We start from the raw sequence: 9612 nt of genomic DNA, 5'->3' as shown, positions 1-9612 counted from the left end.
CAGAAAAATATGCACAGCACAAGATCATAAAAATCCACTCTCAGCCTAGTGAAAATGAGTGAGTGAACGAGGGTAGGGGAGAGCAAGTGATGGAGGGAGGGGGATGAAGTGAGCCGGGGCTGGGGCCTCGGAGAAGGAGTGGGGCCTTGGGGAAAGGGGCGGGGAAAGGGTGTTCAGTTTTCTGCTATTAGAAAGCTGCAATTTTGGAGGTTTGGAGGTTTCATCACATGACCTAATCTTTAATGAAAGACTAATTTTTAATTCCTGGAGACTCCAGGGCAATCCTGGAGGGATTGGCAACCCTGCTCTCGAGTAATGTATAGCATATGTTGAATAGTCAAACAAACAGCATTTAGGACAGATTAGAAGGTATTCAGAGACCAATCCAAAACTGTAAGGAAGCAGAAAGGAATTGCCTGAATCATGGTATGTTCAGGATCCAGGGATTAACAGCACAGCTCATGGACGAAAAAGCCAAGGAATCTTTAGTGATCACAAGTGGCCCTCCCATTATGCTGAGGCATTGGGGTATTAGTACCGACTCAGTTGGGGAGAGCACCCCTAAAGCATTGTGTGTATTCGCTGGAGATCTCCCGTCTAAGATCTAGCCTACACCTGCTTACATTGAAAAATCTAATGGCTTGGCTGACCCATAGTCATAGAGTTTAAGGCTTGAAGGGACCACCAGATCTTCTGGTGTGATCTCCTGCACATCACCGGCCAAAACCCCACCCAATTACCCCCTCTTTCAGTCCAATAACCCAGAATAGATTAAAATATTTCAGACCTCAAGGAATTTAACTATGGTAAGCAACAAGCAGAGAATAGGAGAGACCCAGGTGCTACCAATGGCTGAGGCTCGCACTGTGTCACGGAACTGACTAGGTGACATATACACAGCTGATTCCAGTAGTGACCCACGTTCTGTACTGCAGACCCCATCTCCCCCAGGAGAAAATTCCTTCCCGGCCCCACATATGATGATCAGTGAGACACTGAGCATGTGAGTCAGAACCTGCCAGCCAAGCACCTGAGAGAGAATTCTCAGTACCAACTCAGAGCATTGGCCTTCAGAGCATTGGCCCACCCTGTCTGATGTCACATATCTTGTCATGATCCTCTCTGATGCTTCAGAATAAGGAGCTAAAAACAAAACAGAATACATCATGTGCTGCTGAGTGTCTCCGGTGACAGTCTCATAACCATGCTGATGTTCTCCAGTCCCAGTTCCCTCTTTTCTCCTCTAATTCTGCCATCTTCTTAACCAAACATCCCTACTTCTCCTCCTTTATCAAATCCCTGCTGCCTCTTCACCCCCTTGGTCTCCTTCCTCAGATCCTCCCTATCCTGTTCCCTCCTCCCTTTTCTTGCTGATTTCCTAAAAAAAAATAATCATAGATTCCAAGGCCAGAAGGGACAACTGTGATCATCTAGTCTGACCTCCTGTAGAACATGGGCCAGAGAACTTGTTTTGAACAAGAGCCTAATCAATAAGATCTAGGATGAACTCCCCACTTCCCAGTACACTTTCCTCCTCCTCTGTCACACACCGAGACATCCTTCCTGCTGTCTTCCTCTAGCCCCTCTTCTGTTCCTGCCCAAGCGACCCTCCTAACTCCCTCACCCCCTCTCACTCTCCTTCTCAGTCTCTCTCAGCATGTGCCTTTCCCTCTGAGTACAAATATGCTTTGGTTTCCCTATCCTATAAAAAAACACACTGTTGTGGCTCCAGGCTAGCTGTGCCTCTATCCCCTCATGTGGTCTCTTCTGAGTGCTCCCGCTCCAGGTCTTAGGCCTCGAGGCCTTCACCTCTCTAGGGTAGAATCCTGCATTTCTCCCATACTTAGATCAGTGTCCCAGGCTTTGGGTAGCAGCTGTGCTTCACTCCAACAAGTGCCACTTGCCTTGGTATCTGCACTTCTTTCCTCCAGGAGCTTGTGACCAGCCATGAATACAGTGACCCCAGACAGCTTTCTTAGAGGATGGTTTAACCGGAAGTGTAGGACCACAGCATAACAGGAGAAAAGGATTAAAACAACAAAAAGCCCACATGCATCTCCATCTTACGTAAACCTTAGGTAGGCCTCACTTTTCACAGATACCCCAGCCTGTGGAGACTGGGCAGCTGTCTCTGTCTCTCTCCAAAGAGTGGAGGATTGTTAAGCTCTGTGCGAGGGGCCCCAGGAGGACAGCATAGAGAAGGAGATGCAACCTGCCCTTTATGAAGCCATAGCAGGTAGTGTTGGAGGCAGTGAAGGGTGCTGTGTTGCTGGAAGTGCCATCCTTCCTGCTCTGGACACATGGCATCTCCCAGCATCCTGGCCTGTCTTTCTGACATTTCTTCCTGTCCAGTTGTCATCTTAATCTCAACTTGACCAAAACTCACTCTTTCTCCCCCCAGTCTCCCTTTCTGTCCCCTTTCTCCATCACCACGGGCAGCCTCACCATCCTCCCAGTCATTGAGGCCCATAAGTAGGGTGACCAGAGGTCCCAATTTTATAGGGACAGTCTCGATATTTGGGGCTTTTTCTTATATACGTTCCTATTAAACCCACCCATACACCCTGTCCCGATTTTTCACCCTTGCTATCTGGTCACCCTACCCGTTAGCCAGGATCCATCTTTGAATTACCCCTTTCACTGGACCCACATGTTCAGGTCATTTTTAATCTGGCCCCTTTTTCTCAAACAACATCTCTAAAATCCGGGCTTTCATCTCTGTCCCCATGGCCAAAACTCTCGCCCCACCCCCGTCATTTCACACCTTGACTACGGTGGCCTCTTCTTCTCCAGCCCTTCCTCCTTTCAAGTCTGTTAAGATTGTTGGTGTTAAAATCACCTTCTCGGGGATCTGACCACATCAGCCTCCCCTGGGCGTCCCTCTGCCGGCTCCCCCTGCATCTCCCCATCAGACACAAACCCCTTGGCTTTCCCAGTAAGGCCCTGCCCAGCTGATCTAGTGAGACTCATCCCCATGGTCACTTTGCCAGTATTCCCACGACCACCAGTCAGTTTCTCCCTTCAGCCCTGCATGCTCCCTCCCATGCTGCCCCCTGTGCATGGGGAAAATACCTGGGTAAGATCCAAACAGCCACTGCCTCATCCTCCTCCAGTCCCCTCACCCCTGCCAGGAGGCCTCCTGAACCCAGCCTGCTGATCGCAGCCAGGCAGGTGACAAGCTGTGGCAGTCTCTTTTCCCATCCTTCCTTTCTCCTGTCCTCCCCCTGCCCCCATAACCTCCTAAGCCCACTGAGAAAGCTCCTTGGAGCTAGCAAACTGAGCCAGTTCTTCCCCAGGCTCACTGCTTGTCTGTTGTAGCCCCATCGCCCACCCTTCGTCGGTTTCTGCCTTTAGATCATAAGCCCGTCAGGTCAGGGAGTTGTAGGGGAACAGGCCCCTCAGGCTAAGATGATGGCCAGTCCCTTGGCTGCGGGATGCAGTGCCTTTCCTTCCCCTTCTGAGAGCCCTTCAGGTCTCTGTCCTGTTCATCTTCTGGAGATCCTCTGCCATGGGAAAGGGTCTGAGACATGAACAGGACAGGGCTGATAAACATATTGATGCTAATTATAATATTTGCCCTCTCTCTAGGACAGAGGTGGGCAAACTACAGCCCGCGGGCCACATCCGGCTAGCCCCGGCCCCTCCCCCACTGTTCCCTCTCCCCCGCAGCCTCAGCTCACTGTGCCGCCGGCGCAACGCTCTGGGTGGTGAGGCTGTGAGCTCCTGGGGCAGTGCAGCTGCAGAGCCCGGCCTGACCCGATGCTCTGTGCTGCGCGGTGCATGGCTGGCTCCAGCTGACTGGCGCGGCTGTAGCTCTGCCAGCGCTGGTGCTCCAGGCAGCGCGGGGATGTGGGGGTTGGATAGAGGACAGGGGGTTCAGGGTGGTGGTCGGGGGCAGGGGTGTGTATAGGGGTTGGGGCAGTCAGAGGGCGGGGAACAGCGGGAAAATCAGGAAGGAGACGGAGGGTTGGATGGGGCAGTCAGAGCAGGGTCTCCAGGGGTGGTCAGGGGACAGGGAGAAGGGGAGGTTGAAGGGGGGCAGGGGTCCCGGGGGGCAGTCAGGAATGAGAGGAGGGGTTGCATGGGGTGGTGGGGGCAGTCAGGGGTGGAGGTTCTGGGGGCAGTCAGGGGACAGGGAGTGGGGGCTGGATGGAGTAGTGGTTCCAGGGGGGCCATCAGGGACTGGGGAGGTTGGATGGGGCAGGAGTCCAGGGGGGCCGTCCAGGAGCAAGAAGCAGTGGGGGTTGGATAGGGGGCTGGGCTGGGCCACGTCTGGCTGTTTGGGGAAGCACAGCCTCACCTAACCCGCCCTCCAGACAATTTCTGAAACATGATGGGGCCCTCAGGCCAAAAAGTTTGCCCGCCCCTGCTCTAGCTCAGTCTCCTATTCGTTTTTAAAGATGGTAGAGGGGAATGAGGGCACACTCAGAGCCCTCTGCATGGAGGAAGTGGGGAACCTTGAAATGGTCTGCACACAGGGCCTCTGGCATGGAGAGGGGGAGAGTGGAGGACACTGGTATGGGGGATTAGGGGGCATGGGTCAAGAGACAATGGGGAGCATGTAGAGATCCCATGTGGGGAGGAGAATGGGGGAATGGAGGGACACATGGAGTGTGTGCAATGCGCTCAGCCTAAAGAAACTACAAACCAGGCCACTCCTTACAATCTTAAAGCACTTGACAAATGCTAATGAGAGAAGCCTCCTATAAGTGTCCCTCAAGTTACATGTGGAGAAACTGAGGCACAGAAAGAAGAAGTGACTTGCCCAAAAGTCACATAGGAAATGTGGGTCCAAGCTGGTAATATAATCCCTAGCCTCCCACTGCCTCCTCGTGTTCTTGCCCCCTGTCCTGGCCCATTCAACTTCACCTATTTCTGTTTGTCTCTTTCCCCTTCCTTCTGCTGAATTGCTGCAACATTTTGTCCTCCTGGCCTTCCTGTTGTGTAGAGGCCTGTACTGTACTCAGGACAGCAAAAGTCCAGCTCAGCCTGTGACAGAAACATTTTTTTCACACAAAAGGGAGACAGAGAATGAATTAGTCCAAACCAAAAGGTCTGCTGATACTACCAAAGGGCTCTTTAGAGATTATGAGGGGTAAACAAGGGGAGAATGGCATCAGAACTTAATGAAACGATATTGGTGTGTTGGAAATTAGGCCTAAGTGGTGGACAAAATAATGAGGGGCTGGGCTATCCACTTATCACCCTCTTTTGGGGTTATTTAAAAAGAGATTTGGGGGGGCAATCAAAACAGGGGGATGGGTGGATTGAAAGGAATGAACTACACCATTCTGGCTGCCACCCTCGCTCTCCACCATCTCCTGGGACCCCGGAATCCACCATGCCATTGTTAAGCTGTCATCATCCTGGTCCTGAAAGGCATCGTAACCACACCAGGCCTCAGAAAGGGAATCGATTACTTTGCCACTCCACCGGCTTCAGCTAAGTCCTGAACAACACCTGGAATGTGACCCTTCGTTGCCTCCTGTCACTGCCTCCCTCGGATGTCCTTTTCCTTCATCATCTGATTTTTTCCCTTTCCTATCACTCTCGTTTTGCCTTCTGTTTACTAACAGACTGACTTAGCTGGCCAAAACAGTCTCTTTCACAACACTGCTGTGAGTGCATGACCAGAGAGGCAGCTAAAAGCAATGTCTGAAACAGCCTGATGCTGATATAAGTTTGTCGGGTCTTGTCCCGGCTAATAAGACCATATGCCATGCCTGTTTTCTCCAGTAGTAAGGCTGCAAGTGAGAGTCAACACCAGAAACAGAAACTGCATTTTCTACCTTTGCTGTTCTTTTCTGTCCCCTTTTGAGTGTGTTTGTCTTGTTTTGGCTTAAAGGAAGCAGGATCAGACTTCAACAACAACAATAATGGCAGCTGCAGCTAGGGTAATAATAATGAATAAGCAATACTCACATTCACCAAGGGTATTTCTTGCTGCTTTTTGCAGCACTCAGCAACTCCCGATCTTATTGTACAGAGATTAAAAAAAAAGGGATGTCCCTTGAAAAAAGGGACTGTCGCAACCCTGGACTCTCAACTGTTTCTCTTTTCCCCACAAAGGACAGTCAGACATGGGGGGTTCCTATGAAAGCTCCCTACAGCTAAAGAGAAAGGGAGGAAGAGATATTGTTAAAATGAAAGCCTCATTTAGTATTTTACATTTGAAATGCTTTAACTGTTTTTCCTTCTTTTTCTGTATCTTTAATAAAAGGTTATACAGATTTTTAATGGTGGTTGTTGCCATGGAATTAAGCAGGCCAAGGTATCTGTATTCAAAACCCCAAACAATGTTTAACTGTTTAGTGTAGTACAATGACCGAGCCATGATAACATATTTGACTCTCTGGTCCATTTTATTCCATGAAAATTAACATAATACTTCCCAGTACCCATAGGAACCAATCTCTCTCCAACAAGGGCTCAATGAAGAACAGAGGGATGCTGCTTGGCTGAAGTGGAGAGAAGAGACTAGAGTTTCCTGGGGAATAAAGAAATATCTTTGTTTAATTTGGGTATCCCCATTTCCATAGCTTCCAAAGGATCAGTGTTTCCCAAATTTGTTGTGTATTTGGTTGTCATGGGTTTTGTTACTATGGCAACTGAGTTAGACTATTAAGGGATAGCTTAGCCGGTTTCAACCGGCTGAGTGAGCTCTCTGTATCTGTAAATAAAATGGAGGTTTTGGTTAGCTGTCTGCTCTCTGGCCTCAAGTGATTGCTTCCTACACCGGCTGCCCCAAGGATATAACACTGGCGACGAGGGTGGGATCCTGGTGCTGCTCCAGTAACAGAAGGAAGTAGAAGTCAAGGTAAAGACCAAACAAAGAAAAAAAAGCTGCTTGTTTGCACTGACTGTGAAAGTGAAACTAAAAATCATGGCTACTCTGACCAGGCCTCTGGAACCTTTTGATGAGAATACAGAGCAGTGGCATGTGTATACTGAGCGTTTTGAGCTTTTTGGTATTGCAAATGACATTACAGAAGCGAAGAAGGTGCCAATATTCTTAACTGTTGTAGGGGCTAAAACCTACTCTCTGCTACGCAGCTTACTACACCCTGTTAAGCCTGAGACTAAATCTTACAGTGACATTGTGGAAATCCTGGGGTCTCATTTCTCCCCAAAACCACTGGTAATTGCTGAAAGATATAGGTTCCACAAAAGAGACCAAAAGGAAGATGAAACAGTTGTACAATTTGTAGCCATTTTAAAAAAGCTAGCAGAACACTGTGAATTTAAAGAGATGTTAAATGATGCCCTGCGTGACAGGTTAGTGTGTGGCCTCTGCAGTGAAGCTATACGGAAGCACCTACTGACAGAGGCTCAGCTTACATTACAGAAGGCTGTTGATATTGCTGTCTCCATGGAACTGGCTACAAGGGAGGCACAATACATCGGTGCATCCCCTAGGGTGCAAAAAGTGTCACAAGAACTGACCCACAAAACGGTGCAGAGTCAAGAATGGTGCCGCTGTGGTAAGCTGGGTCACCAGGCATCAGAATGCTGGTGTAAGGACCTGGTGATGCATGGAAAATCTCGACAAACCTCTCCGGTCTCACCCGACCTTGTTCCCTACATGTCCAGGCGGACGGAGTTATCGGTCCAATCTGGTTGTTTGTTGTGGGGGAGGCGTGTCATTATTCCACCACCCCTGAGATCACAGATGTTAGAACAGCTCCATTCCGGTCACTGTGGAATAGTGCGCATGAAGGAAATTGCACGAAGCTATTTTTGGTGGCCTAGATTGGACGGTGCTATTGAAGAGAAGGCAAAAGCTTGTATGTCATGTCAGGGTGTAAGAAATGCACCCCAGTGGGCACCCCTACACCCATGGGACTGGCCTGAAAACCCGTGGCAACGTATTCACGTGGACTTTGCTGGCCCCCTTGAAGGAAGCATGTTCTTGGTGGCAATAGATGCCCATTCTAAATGGCCAGAAGTCTCTATAATGCAGTCCACTACTGCAGAGAGTACTATCCAAAAAGTACGAGGACTCTTTAGTCGTTTTGGTCTGCCAGAACAACTTGTGAGCGACAACGGACCGCAGTTCGTCTCTCAGGAGTTTCAAAATTTTATGAAGGCAAATGGGATACACCACATCACGTCAGCACCATATCATCCGTCCACCAACGGATTAGCTGAAAGATTTGTGCAGACAATGAAACACGCTTTGAAATCAGCAAAGGGACAACACTCCATTCAAAAGCGTTTGGATACCTTCTTACTTTCCTATAGAAACACACCTCATGCTATGACCCAGGCTTCCCCAGCCTTTCTAATGATGGGACGACAGCTGCGCACTTGCTTTGATCTGCTGAAACCTTCTGAACCCAGACAAACTGTGCAACATCAGCAGCAATATCAAGTCATCAGACGGGCACCCAGAGCAAAAGACCGAACCTTTAGCCCAGGACAGCCAGTTTTGGCTCGGAATTATACTTCCAGAGCTAAATGGGTCCTGGCCACAGTCATCACTCAAACAGGACCTGTTTCCTATACAGTCCGGACTGCAGAGAATCTTACCTGGCGGCGACATGTAGATCAGCTGTTGCCAGGTCATGCCAGTCTTCAGGACCCATCTGCAGTTGAGGGGTCTGACTTCACCCCTCCTGGTGAGACACCGAATCATGAGTCACCTGTTCCTGACTGTTCTCCTCCATTACTGCCGGCAGCTGAGATACCCCTTTGCCCAGCACGAGCTGATACCACCTCCTCACCTATTCGTGCTGCGGACCCTGAGCCCCTAGTACTTTCGGGTGCAACAACACCAGAAGTTCGCCGTCATCCACCTAGAGACAGAAGGCCTCCTCATCGGCTGGATCTTTAGTTAGGGCGAACCCACGGTTATGGGGCAAAATAATCCCCAGGGTTTAGCCGAGAATGGAGGCAGTCTACCCTCTTTCTCTAGTTTAGTGTGTGTTTTATTTAGGGGATGTTCTTATTAGGGGGGGAGGAATATGTTGTGTATTTGGTTGTCATGGGTTTTGTTACTATGGCAACTGAGTTAGACTATTAAGGGATAGCTCAGCCGGTTTCAACCGGCTGAGTGAGCTCTCTGTATCTGTAAATAAAATGGAGGTTTTGGTTAGCTGTCTGCTCTCTGGCCTCAAGTGATTGCTTCCTACACCGGCTGCCCCAAGGATATAACAAAATTGAACTCTGAAGAGCTGCTTCTGCTGAAGTAGCCATCAAACATCAGACACTCAGGCTTTCTGCTAGTCCAGATCTGGCTATTTTGAGGACTTACAGTGGTTTTTTCAACTGACCTCCAAAGCCCTTTCTGATAAAGAGGCCTGTCATAAACATACAGCTAAGGGTAGCATAAAATCCCTCTTTGCCCTGTAAAGGGTTAATTCCTCTTTTACCTGTAAAGAGTTAAGAAGCTCAGATAACCTGGGTGGCACCTGACCAAAAGGACCAATAAGGGGAGAAGATACTTTCAAATCTGTGGGGGAGGGTTTTTTGTCTGTGTCTCCCAGAGTCAACAAGGAACCAGGGCAGGGAAAATACATCTACCTAAGCCATATCTAAGCTAAGCATCTAATATTGCAGAAATAGTAAGTAATAGCAAAGAAATGCGTTAGGTTATCTTTTGTTTTAGCTTGT

Source organism: Mauremys reevesii, linkage group 1, assembly GCF_016161935.1.
Source record: "Mauremys reevesii isolate NIE-2019 linkage group 1, ASM1616193v1, whole genome shotgun sequence".
NCBI lineage: Eukaryota > Metazoa > Chordata > Testudines > Geoemydidae > Mauremys > Mauremys reevesii.
This window is presented reverse-complemented; position numbering follows the sequence as displayed.